This window comes from Festucalex cinctus, chromosome 5, assembly GCF_051991245.1.
Source record: "Festucalex cinctus isolate MCC-2025b chromosome 5, RoL_Fcin_1.0, whole genome shotgun sequence".
NCBI classification, from domain to species: Eukaryota; Metazoa; Chordata; class Actinopteri; order Syngnathiformes; family Syngnathidae; genus Festucalex; species Festucalex cinctus.
Genome location: NC_135415.1, coordinates 18873843 through 18887745, shown reverse-complemented (window position 1 = coordinate 18887745; position 13903 = coordinate 18873843).

Here is a 13903-nt window from a genome sequence, read left to right as displayed (position 1 = left end):
GGATTCCATTTGAATGAATTTGTATGAATACGAGGCAGATAAGATTTAGAGTGCCACTCTATGATAACAAGATAAAGTCTGTCACCTGCAGTTTCCTATGAATACGTATTAGGAGCACAGTTCTCAAACATTATTCGTAGCAAGTGCTCATTTTAGTGATATTTTTCTGACAAAGTCAAAAGTCAGGTTGCAAAACACATGCCCACGAGCGAGGGATGTTTAAAAGGTAATGTCAGCCGCGTGTTTTCTCAAAGTGCAAGCGCACGTGGCAAACTCGGTGTTTTGGGAGCGCTGAATTGTCATTGCGAGGATTAATAAAGAATGAGCTTCTTTAATGTTTCGCCTGAGCGAGCTCATAAAAGCTGACGTGGCAAAGTCAGAGATGGAATACAAATAACACCAGGACCAATAAATGTCACTGCGTTATATTTTTTCGTGATTGCGAGGCATGTTGGAAATGGGAGTGTTGGGTGGCCCGTGGTTCAGAGACAGGGGGCAGAAAAAGTCATTTTTACTCATGCTGGCAGAGGGTATTGCAGTTGGCCTGGTCCTTTCAGAGAGAGGTTTGTCGTCATGTGAGGTCCGTCCGTCATCTGACTGTGATTGCAGGATTGCTTCAATGACCTTTTGCAAATGTGTTCCTCCAAGCATATGCTTCAGTTTCCTTCACCGTCTACCTATTCGCATATTCTGAGTCGTTTGTCTGATTTACTGTCTGAGTTCAATCTTGAAGTTTTGAGCCCCACAACAAACTGTTGCACTTGCTTGGATGGGCTTCTAATGAACAGCCACTTTCTTCGTGGACAACAACTCTTATTTCCGTCAGATGGCAGCTAATTTGCAAAAACGTTGAGGGGGTTGTGTTAGGGCTGCGCAACTAATCGAAACTCAATTACAATTTCAACTATTACACTCCATTACATTACAATTACAAAATCAGCATAATCAAAACAAAAAAGATTATTAGTACTAATTTTTGAGTTGTTTAAATGTATACATTTGCACCTTTTTTAAATAACTAATTTAATACATTTTGTTCATCCAAGCGGAACTTGCATAATTATAGTGTTTCATTGAACTGTATTTGTCTTAATATTTATTTGTTTTTACCGCAAAAAAAATATTGTCTTACTGCACAGTGTAAATCCTGCACTCCAACGTCACATTTTTTGCCAACATAAATAAATAAATATGATTATAAATATATATATTATAATAAATTATGTTTAGTCCAAAAGGAACTTACATAATAATAGTGTTTCTATTTTTTTTATGTCTTAGTATTGTTAAATGCTTATTAAACATTTTCTTGTTTTGTACCAAAAAATAAATAATCGTTTGAATAATCGTGATTTCAATTATTGCTAAAAATAATCCTGTTTATTCTTTTTTCCATAATCGAGCAGCCCTAAATTGTGTCATGAATGTTGCAAGTTGATAAAGTAGTTTCCTGGGCCAGACATATGGAACTTGTTTGTCTAATATGGTTTGATAAAGTAAAGCCAAATATTTTTTTGTTTGTTTTTTTGCATTACCCTGTGGTAATATGTAACTTAGTGATGCCTTAACGCACGAGACGAACTTGTTCTGTGACTAACTTGATGTGAAATCACATTCACATTTCCTATCGGTATTGCCGATTTGTGCTAACATTAAGCTAGCAGACTTTTAGTCAAGGCAATGTGGTTGTTTCCAATACACAAGATGTAATTCTCTTTATTTTATTTCATTTTGTTTAACAGTACACCTTAAATTGAAGTGGCAATAAACATCTTGAAGCCACTTTTCTGGGGGGGGGGAATAAAGTTGTGCCAAATTGCTGCGTGTTTTGAAGTGAGTTGAGTTCAGTGCTGGTATCTGACATTTTTTGCTCATAAATCAACCAAAACAAAATATCTGAGTGATTGCTATTATCTCGAAAAACTCAGGTAAGTGTCCTTCTTGGTTCTAACATAGAGTTCATTGGGGATAGTTGGAGGCATTAGTAATTCTTGTATTATAGACACACAAACCGGAACAGTGCGGCTGAAACATGCAAGCCTGGTGCAGTGGCAAAGCTAACTTTTTTCATAAGTTTGCACTTTCTCTATTTTGTTTGCCGTGTTTTTGTTTTGTTTTTTTTAATAATGTAACTTGTTTATTTTTCACCCCAGTTCTCTCAAATGACTTGCCTGAAGAATAAAGAGCCGTTTTCGTCTGTGTGTGTGCTGCTTGGGGACGCTCACAGAATAGGAGCAACACAAAAAGCTCAGTTTGATAAATGCAGTGAGTTACAAGTGAGATGGCATTTAAAGATGTTTCTTGTTTTCTTTGGTGAATTTCTTGTCCTGCAGCTATGATGTCAAATTATTTAGAGAGCTCATTCAGTTTTCTGCTGTGCTGATCAGATACACATGCAGGGGAAACAAACACAAACCAAATCAGGGAGTGGTACTGCACCCACTTAGTTGCTATAGGTAAGGTAATTACAACTAATTGAGATGAAAAAAATGAGGCGTCTATTTGGGGAGAGGCATTTATTTGTTCGAGTATGTGAGCCTTATAAAGGGCTGATCAATGTTAATGGGCAAGCAATTTATCACAAACATTTTGGTAGAACAGGCTGTAAACTGAGCAGAATATACAATGAAAGTAATTCATAAGTCATTACGTTCTCAATTGACTTCCGTGATACAAATACATTTAGTCAACATAAAACAAAACATTGAAGACTCACACAAAGCTAGACTGCTACATTGTGACACAAATACACACGTTCATTGTGTCTGTGCCTTAAACTATGGTCCACCAGAGACACCGAATACACAGACAGAGCCCTTGGGTGAGGAGGGCTGCAGGCGAAAAAGAAACTTAAATCAATTCCATTTGATTAGCCGCCTCAGTATACACTACATCATTATAATTCCATTAACGCGGGCATGGATTTTCCAATGAATGTAACTGCAGGCAAACGGTTGGGCATAATTGTATGAAATGAAATCTAACTCGGTTCAGAATACAAGTGTGAATTTCTTCACTTCTCCGCCTTTTGCAGATAAGGACTTCGGCTCATCCTTATCCGGCATGCTTGATCTTTTCCCTTTTGCAAAGCTACAACCTGATATGCTGCCGGAATGCTTAATTTTTTTCTCTCACTTCCCATCATATCGTTTTCGGCTCAGTGGGCTTGGGTTAGCAGGGCAAAACTGTCATGCTGTTGCATAATGCGGTTGCGATAAATAGATGGTATGCATGGCATTAATTACAGCACACAGTGGTTAAGCACTCCAACAATACTTATTCTTATTCCCCTACTTGGATAATCATGTTTTTATAACCGATGAAAGGCCTAGGCCAAGCTGAGAGGTGGTTCAATAAGCCTAATTGACAATGCAAAGTTAGCAGAAAGAGGATGAGTCTGTTTTTTTTTTGTTTTTTTTGTTTTTTTAAATAATAGTAATATGTTCTATGCAGCCCCACTAGTCTAAATATGGTAGAATATAGTGGAATATGGGTTATGAAGCAAAATACAGCCTTTTTTTTTTTTTTTTAATTCATCTCAGGTGGTGGCCATTTTGCCACTTGTTGTCGACTGAAGATGACATCAATGTTGCTCAGGTCTCAGGTAACAACCAATCACAGCTCAGCTTCAGAAAACAGCTGGTCTGTGATTGGTCGTTGCCTGAGCCCTGAGCAACATTGATGTCATCTTCAGTCGACAACAAGTGGCAAAATGGCCACCCCCAGCGATGGATAAAAATGGCTGGATTTTGCTTCATAACTCATATTCTACAAATGTAATATGAATCAGAATGTTATGTTTAGACTAGTGAGGTCACCTATAACATTATTGTCAAAAAAATGTTTAAGGTTGACTTCCACTTTAAGCTAGGAGCTCTCCGAATTTTTCAGAATACTGGCTCTAGTTTGGTGGCACGGTGACTGACTGGTTAGCACGTCCGCCTCCCAGTTCTGAGGACTCGGGTTCGAGTCCAGGCTCCGGCCTTCCTGGGTGGAGTTTGCATGTTCTCCCTGTGCCTGCGTGGGTCTCCTCCCACATTCCAAAGACATGCATGGCACGTTAATTGGGCGCTCCGAATTGTAACTAGGTGTGCTTGTGAGTGTGGATGGTCGTTTGTCTCTGTGTGCCCCGCGATTGGCTGGCAACCATTTCAGGGTGTACCCCACCTACTGCCCAGAGCCAGCTAAGATAGGCTCCAGCACCCCTTGCGACCCTTGTGAGGAATAAGCGATCAAGAAAATGGATGGATGGATGGCTCTAGTTTTTCGGTGTCAGCTGTGTTTAAGTACAAATGACCTACTTTTAGTATACCCTCTGAAAACCAAGTCAAAACATGACGCTGGCATGCTTCACCATGGATATGGTGATCTTCTGGTAATGCGCAACGCTGGCTTTGATTTCTCTGCGAATACTTAGCCTATACTTTTTTTCTTCATTTTAGAGCATTGATCACAGTAAAACACTCCTTGAGCAACATTGGCACACTGTGCTGCAACTTTAATGCAGTATACTCATAAAATATTTGTGCCTCTCAGCACTGCAACACAACATTGACTGATTGCCCGCTTGCACCCTCTCGGAAAGTTGGCCTGTGCTGAACGGACGCAGACGTCACAGACGAAGGTCACAGTCCATTAGAGGCTGTGAGCACAGAGAACATCTGGACCACTGAATCAACATTTGAAATTGATTGATGTTCTGTATATATCGGATGGACTTAACACTGTTATAGTGGTAACGCAGGGGTCATGGCATGATTTCATATTTTAATCTCAACGGGACTATCCTGGTTAAATAAGGGTGAAATAAAAAATAAAATCATTAATAACAATAATAGTAGTAGTCGTCGTAGTAGTAGTAGTAATAATAATAATAATAATAATAATAATAATAATAATAATAATAATAATAATAATAATAATTAGGGATGTCCCGATCACATTTTTTTTGCACCCGATTCCGAGTTCACGTCACCTGATTTTGAGGATCTGCCGATACCGAGTCCCGATCCAATTCCTCGGCAAAGTATTAAGGAGGGGGGGAAAAAAAGTGTTTCCAATTATTATTATTTGTTTTATTTATTTTAACAAAACCATCCCAATAATTTGGGGGGGTGCCATCAGTAGTGCACAAAATATCAAATCAAAAATAAATAAAAGTTTTGTTTGGCAATATGTTTACCCCTGGATGATTTTGTTGCTTTGTAGCCCCTAAAATAATAATGAAAACAATAACAAAATTGTCAAAAATGAAAGTCCCGATCAATTTCTCCCAATACCGATCAACTGAAAATGACATGATTGGGACTTGGTTTTCGATCACGTGATCGGGATCTGGACATCCCTAATACTAATCCTGGATTGGCTGGCAACCAGTTCAGGGTCTACTCCGCCTACTGCCCGAAGCCAGCTGGGATAGGCGCCAGCACCCCCATGACCCTAGTGAGGAAAAGCGGTTAAGACAATGGATGAATGGATAAGATTTTCAATTTGAATATTTCATTCAAAGAGACCTTTTTTGAGCAGTGTCTATTCACTGACATATTCTTAGCTGCTGACCATAACTTTCTTTTGTTTATATACTGCAGATGTAAATTATACTTCACAACCACAAACTCATACCCAGTAACATGACAAAGTATGAAAATCACATTACATTCCTTCAGCTGGTAAACAGAAAGTTTGATTACTGCACTCGCCTTTAAAATAAAAAGGCCAAACATATTTGTCAAATATTTCCAGCTGAGATTTGTTTCTCAGCTATATCAACATTCCCCCCTCCTCTGACCTTGTCTCAAGGTCCCCAGAGAGCAACAGGATAAACCTCCAAATCCACTTGCGTAAATAATCATGTTCTTCACAGCAATGCATCCACTGCAGTCACAGATGAGTTTCATATTTCTCTGTGAGCCAGAAGCACTTAGCCAACGCCAGTGAAGAGAAACGCCGCAAATGTGCCAGTTTATTCTGAGCAAGGGGAAATCAAGAAAAGATTTATGGGCATAATAATGAATTGCGTGTCTGCTTTAATTACAACAATCCTTGGCTCTTTGAAGTATACTGCAAACCCTTAGCCCTTAACACAGAATAGATAAACATGCATCAAATATTGGATTTGCATGTTGTTGAGATGTGCTTAACAAACTGTAGCAAAAGAGGCATAATTGCCAGCTCCGCCTGCATAAGTACGTATTCCACGTATATTCCCGTGAATATTTAGGATGACATGTCATTGTCCATTCATGAAATAAAAGCTGCCAACATTCAGAGTTTGTGAAATTGATCCCACTAGAAGCCACTCATGAGCCATGAGCACCTCTGATGTCATCCAAGCATCATTAGAAGGGCATCGAGGAGCCAACACAGATGCTTTTCACTTACATGGCCTCTGCTGCACCTGTCCCTGCCGTATGTTAAGAGCTTGGACCATTCCAAAGCAGGCTAAACAATGTGAGTGGGTCAAAATGACCTGCCAAAGCAGGTGTGTGACAGTGCCACCTGTGTCTCAGTGGGCATTAGCTTCATCTCTCTCATACCCTGATAACGAGCCTTCCCTCTGCTGGGTAAAAAAAAAAAAAAAAGAAAAAAAAAAAAAGAAAAAAAAAAAAAGATCTGTCAGTTGCTGGCAGGCTGGAGGTCTCCAAAGAACCAAACCTCCCAAATACCCACCTGCTCTCATCACAGCATGCTGACAACCCAGTGGCACATCCGAGAATTCTTTCATTAGTATTGCATATTGTTAATTTGACTCTCTCTTTGGCATCATTCACCTATTTGACGGAAATTATCCTAAAAATAACACTTTTGTTGTTGTTTTTACTTACCTCCAGCAGGCCAATACAGGGAAAGCATTGTGACCTGTGATCCACGTATAAGACACTCTATTTTTTTATTTTGTTTTTTTTTGTTATTGAACAACAACAAACATGGCACGATTTGTCAAGAAATAATCATTGTATTGGCTATACATAAATAATAATAATAAAAATTGGGTAAATAGGTGCGGCACGGTGCGTAACTGGTTAGCACGTCCGCCTCCCAGTTCTGTGGAGTTTGCATGTTCTCCCCGTGCCTGCGTGGGTCTTCTCCGGGTACTCCGGTCTCCTCCCACATTCCAAAGACATGCATGGCAGGTTAATTGGGCGCTCCGAATTGTCCCTAGGTGTGCGTGTGAGTGTGGATGGTTGTTCGTCTCTGTGTGCCCTGCGATTGGCTGGCAACCAGTTCAGGGTGTACCCCGCCTACTGCTCATAGCCAGCTGAGATAGGCTCCAGCCACCCCCGCCCCCCAATGACCATTGTGGGAGCAAGCGGTTCCGAAAATGGATGGATGAATGGATGGATGGGTAAATGGGTGACAAATAAAGGATCCAAAGATCGCCGCATCCATTATGTTATGCATTTTTATGACAGAGGTTCCCGATGTGCGTCGCTATTTAGCCACAGGTGCACATAAAAACATGAAAGTAGTTAAGTATTATTGCAAAACACAATATTCATATGTGTACTGGGTTTTCATGGCTTTGTGGCAGTCAACTGAATAGCACTTCATACCCAGAAATGTCATTTTTGCTTTCAAATCTCTCGTCAGGGATAAATACTCTCCATGTTTAAAATTTCATTTTTCAAAAATCTGTATAGTAGTTCTGGTCACTCCACACATGTGGGTGTCATTTTTACGAATTATTGGCCAATCAAAAGTGTTGAAAATGTCTTGCCGGTGTCGAGGTAATTATGCACGATTTACACTCAAATGACAAACAAAAAAGCAACATTCTTCTCAATACATACTGTGTTTTTAATCATGTATTAGGTTCATTAATGGGGAGGAAATACTAGCTTTTCAACATTAACCGCACCACTGTGTTTATCAACTAGACCCTCAGAGCTTTGTGTTTACAGCCGCCTGCTGTGCTGTGCGAGACTGGACCGTGAAACAGCAAAGTGGCAAGTTTGGGTTGCACAGCCAAGCAGCGATTGAACTTATAAAACAAAACAAACAAAACAAGCTGTGTGAAGTCAAGGGAAGCCGAAGTGTTGGGGGACAGTTGTTTCATCCTTTTGACTTTTTTCTGCTCATTCATCTCTGCCTAATTTGAACCTCCTTTTGCTGCCTGCGGAGCACGAGAGTGGCTTTTAACTAAAACTAATAAAAGCTTTTGAAGACTACACTGAGATAAGTTGCGATTAGTTTCTGAAGTGCCGCCACATACGTAGCATTGAGTTGTCGAGGCATGAGCAGCGGCGTAATCCCGGAATAGAAATGAAGTTGTGGTGCCTTCGGTGAGGCCGAGGCACTGCTAATATGCATATTTTGCATGCAAATACTTTCCATGCAAATTGACTTTGAAAGCGTAGGTGTTCAAGCAATTAGTCGGCTAGGACATTGGAATTTAATTGTTTTTTTCTTATCTTATTTTCATAAATGGAATCGCAGTTCCAACTGTAGTGTATATGCAGATGGTGCTGCTGATGGTCCTGCATAACCAACTACATAATAGAGATTTACTCAGAACGTCTCAATCCCGTTTAACCTTCTATTACTCTGTGTTTCAAGGTTTGTGTGTGCGTGTTTGTTTGTTTTTTTTTTTTTAGTTGCTGTTTCTAACATACAGTGAAACAAGGTCAGAACCCAGGATACTGCAGGGGGAGAGCATGTAAAGTGAGATGAGAGGAGGCTGAGCGCGTTTGATGGAAGCTTGGCAGCTTGACAGTGAAGCATCCTCGCAAACTGTTGGCCTCTTACTGGTGTGCGCTGCTCTTTTTATGGGGCAGTGGAGGATGGCGCAGTGTGGCAGATGGCATCAATGGAGAGTGTTTGTTTGAAATTTCAAATTCAGTTGCGGCTAACATATTATTTCTTCTCTCTTATTTCCTAAATCTGTATTCAGTGGTGCCTTCATTTACAGTTTATTTGTTTTTCTGCATCTCAAATAATGATTCCTATTTTGAATTAAATGGAGAAAAAAAAACAACTTTTTTTTTTCTTCTTTTTTTTTTACCGACAAATACAAAAGTGTGGAACTGCCAATGTGGAGTAAATTCGTTCGCTAAATGCAAAAAAAAGAAGCTGTTTTTAGCATATGGCCTGCCGCCTACATTATACCAAAAGGTTGGAAAATTATGCCAGTAAACTTTGTTTATTTGTCATTTTTATGGTACGAGGTCTCAACTCTAGAGTAGTCCCTGATACCAAGTACTGATACCACTGGTACTTTTGATATAAAATAATTCCCCGAAAAAACAATGACAGATAATTGTGAAGAAATACTCAGATATCCTAACATAGCATTTTCCTTAAAACTGCATGAAAACAATGGACATTTTCTATTCTTCTAATTTCTAGTTCCTGATTGCAAAACGGCCACAAGAGGGCAGGCAATACTGGTATCGGCTGCTGTTACAAGTGCCGATACCTTGAAAATAATAAAAAAAAATTAACGTGTTTGTAATCTCATTCGAACCAGTTTGCCAGTGAAATATGTTTATTCCACATTGTCAGTCTCGTGCTTCTGTATAGTAATTTACTTAAAATTTTGTTTAAAAAAAAAAAAAAAACACAATTCTTATACGTCAATGTCCTGTTAAACAATTCATAGAAACGCATGACAATAAATAGAATAGAGAAATGAGGTTAAATCACATATTCCTTACCAATAATGTTATTTTGTATCATTCATAAATATTTACTTTGATGTTTGTGTGCTTTGTTCAGAGCAGACGACTGTTGTTTTCTGTATTTTTCTCAAGCTACATCGCATGCTCTGAAGTCCTCTGGCTCCTCTCAGTGGAGAGAAGCGTCACACTTTGAAACCCGTCGCTGCACTGAAGGATCGCAATTTAACAAAGAAAACAACACTCTCTCATCCCTGTTCATTATTTAACGTGTGCCGTTTTGATGCGCTTGTCAGCATTTTGTTGGCACATGCTTGCTTTCTTGCGGCTGCGTGTTTTTGTTAACGTCACTCTCGGCAGCCGAATGGAAGGAGCCATTCTTAGCGCCGGGGAACGACGGTAGCAAATATGACAGCTTGACAGCTCTCATTAGCGTATTAGACACAAACAGTGGCACAGATGCTCCCGGTCAGTCCTTGGTCAGCTTGGAGCTTTGCATAACGGCCTACTGACAGGTGGCTTTGTGGCCCTGTCCCATGGTTGACAGGGTGGTAAAGCGAGAGCTCATCTGAAATGGACGACTGGAATGAACAAATACAAGAGCTTTTTTTCGCACGTTAAGCACACACAAACCCGTGCACAGTAAATTAATGTACGAACAAATAGAAAGGTTTTACATGATACTTATTGTGGATAGTTGCTATGTTCAGTGACTCTTTATGCTCATATAAAGGCCTCGATACACCAGTCCGATGTTGAAAATCGGAAAGTGTCCCAGCGTCGGTATGCGGAGTCTGATGAAGTCCACCATCTTGGTGAAAAAGTTAGTCATTATTATCAGCAACAAAAAAGGTTTGAAAGTGTGTTAACGTATTAAGGGCAACATAGCCAAGCCAGTATTTTTGCATTGGTTAAAATCAGAAGTGGGCGTGTCAATTAATTTTGAGCGCCCGTCATTCGGGAATGGTTAGCAGTCCGGACAGCCTTCCGTTATCGTCAATCCGTCAATATTTCAAGGCGAACCTTCAATCCGCCATTTGTCGGTGGTGCAGCAAAATGAGCGTCCGTCAATGTTTCTGACATTCGAAGTGGGCATCCGTCAATGTTCCATCGATCGTCATTCGTCAGTCCGTCACCTAAATGGTCCGTCCGTCATTGACGGATCGCAGAATTTATTGACGGATTGATGATGGATGAAAACCCCCTTCTGTCAATGTTTAGTTTGTCAATTTTTCGAAGTTTCGCGTCAGTCGTCAACAAAATGGCCATCCGTCATTGACGAATTGACAGACCATCCGTCAATATTGACGGATTGCCCACCTCTGATTAAAATATTATAATATCATAAAATCAGTGAGTAGTTTTGTGGAAGTTCAGAGCAAGGAAGTTAATCAGTATTTGACATTTCTGAGATGTTCATAAGTCATCGTGACCTTGAAGCTTTGCAAGAAATCCGAATGTTTGAGGAAAAGCAAATGTTTTGCACTGGCTTGTGAGTTTGAGAGTGTGAATAGAAAGCAGAAGACAATCTGACATCCCTTGCGCTTTGGCAAGATAAATATCAACATTATAAATACTAGCAAAATCTAATGAGCTCCAGTACAAGAGCTGTTTCAAAAATAGAGAATAGAGATTTTGTGTTTGAATGGTGGCCAGACCCTCATGTAGAATTGACATACTCTGGCACGAAAGAATGGATGGCGTGTGGACTGTCGTAATGTTGTGGCAGGTCACTGATAAAAGATAAAATAACTGAAATGTTGGGCAAAAAGCGGATGCACAAAGTAAAGCCAAAAAACATTGGTGTTCTGCTCCAGCAGTTCCCTTCAGAGAGAAATTTTGCCTTTACTGTAACTATTGTCATTTGTCACAGCACACAGATCAAAAGTTCACTTCTCACTTCCACTAGTTGGGGAAAAAGAAAAGGAATGCTGGAGGCATCAATGTTTTGTAAAACTGAATAAAAAATGACATTATTTTTCCATCACACCTTTTTGAAGTTTTTGTAAGCCTCAAGGGTGAGGCAGAATGGGTCGAATATGTACTTTGTAATAGAGTCAATCGGAAGACTGTGAAGTAGTTTGAGAGAAAAAGTGGGACAGCTTAAAAAAGAAAGACATTGAAGATTGAATGACCCTTGTGAAGAACTTTCTTTTAATTTGCCTCACCAGAAGATTTTGTGTCACAGAATAGTCTTGCAGATCACATGCACTGCAGAGAGCTCATGACGCTCTCAGTCAGCTCAGAATGAATCATCAGGACAGAATACTTTGGCAACATCGCAGTTGATTATTTCTACCAAAGTGATTTTGTTTTGAGTTTTTTGAGCTTTTTGATTGTTTTTATGATTAAAGCAGAGTCCATAAGGCTCATTTTCTATGCTTTTTGGTCAGTAAGCAGTCTTTTTGGTGAAACCAACCCATACTCTTCTGCTAATTGCAATAAATAAATAAATAAATATATATATATATACATACATACATATACATGTCTTTTTCTGGTGAAAGAAGATAATCCACTATTTCTTTTGGTACGTTCACTGCTTATATTGTCACCCAATGTTGTGTGGGTCTTGTAAAATCATTCAAAAACAGCTGGCAATATGTAACACAGCTTTGAACATGGCTGGCAGTTTGTGGACAAGTGGGGGTTGGAAGTTTTTGGGGGTATTATTTATTACAATATATGTCCAAATACTTTTCTACAATTGCAAGCATTTACTGTATGTTCAATAGGGATAGGATACGAACTTGCTACTTTTGTAGGGTTAATGTAGACTGCAGTAATCAGTGTCCATGTCTTTCGTAAAAATGAATAATTGTGAGGACAGTCAAGGGAATAAAACGTGTCACACTCAGCCTCTATTGAAATAACATCATGCTTTGGAGGACTGCACAGGGCAACACCTTAAATCGAGGTGAGGAGTTGTGCTATTTTAAGAAGCCGAACCCGGAATAAAGGGGGGCGTAGGGTTGGTGATCCCGAGAAGGGCTCGGTCAGCTGCAATTCCCCCTGTTAATCCACAATAAAGATTCATGTCAAATCACAGTCCAGGATGCATGCAAAGAACTCACCATTGTGATTTTGCTGCCGGCTGTGAGGGTGTTCAGTGCTTCTGTGTCTATTTTGCATGCTCATTCCATCATATTTCTGATGAAATCCCATTCATATTGTGGTTAAAATGCCAGAAAACACTCTGACCTGCGAAAGAAAGAAAAGCCTTGAACCATTTTGACAGTGGATTTTTCTCTTGTTTGCTTCCACAAATGCAACCACGCAAGAAAATCCTGACGTGAATTCACTTTTTGTACCTTGAGAAACTGTAATTGTCTATGTCTGGCCCCATCAATGGCAATTATGCAAGACACCGTAAACGTGCGCACAAGATGAACTGTCCTCGCTGTTGTCCTCATTGATTATCATTATCCATCTCGCTGTTTGAGCGAGCTTGTTTACCTTGGCGGTTCAAACTGCTATTTATCACATCCACGGTATGAATGGTAAATTCCAATTACAGTAAAATCCAGTATATTTATTGCATATCGTTTTGTTTTGTAATGATGGCGTGAATCAAACTAGTAATTGTACATGCATATTATGAAGGCAACCCACAAAATTATTATGCACCGTGGATGCCTCATTATAGGTTTGTTTACAGATGTGACAGGATCAAGGTAATATCAGTTCAGTACTAATTGGTAGTCCTAAATGGTGATGCAGGTTATAATTTAATATGACAGCTTTGTTTAATTATTTACACGTTTGTTCTCAGTGCAAATATAGCATACAAATCTGACAAAAGTCTACAATTAAACTAGAACTGACTTGCTTTCTGTAAAGAGCCAAATAAAGTGAAATAAGTCCATTTAAGACACCAGTAAACTTTTGGAGTAAGAGAGCAAAAGCATGGCAGAAGGCCAAGAAAATAAAAGATTGTTGACCTTGTTTGGACTATCACACGTGCTTTTTCTCACTTGTGAGAGGGATGGCTACGGTTGAAATGAAAACTTACACCTCCAATAAACTATTTATCTTCTATGATCCCATTTAAACCCACATTCAAGACAGGACTCCTCTATAATACAATGTTATTCATTCAATCTATCAAACCTCCAGAAAAATAAACTTGAAGCGGGATTGGATGCCGCCAAATAGGCATTTTGATCCATCTTGGAATGCTACTATAATAGTTAATCATTTAAACCTCTTCATAACAGTACATCAATAACTTTTTTCAAGAATAATGCACTTAACTCATTCACTGCCTTTGACGGAAAAAGACGTCAAAT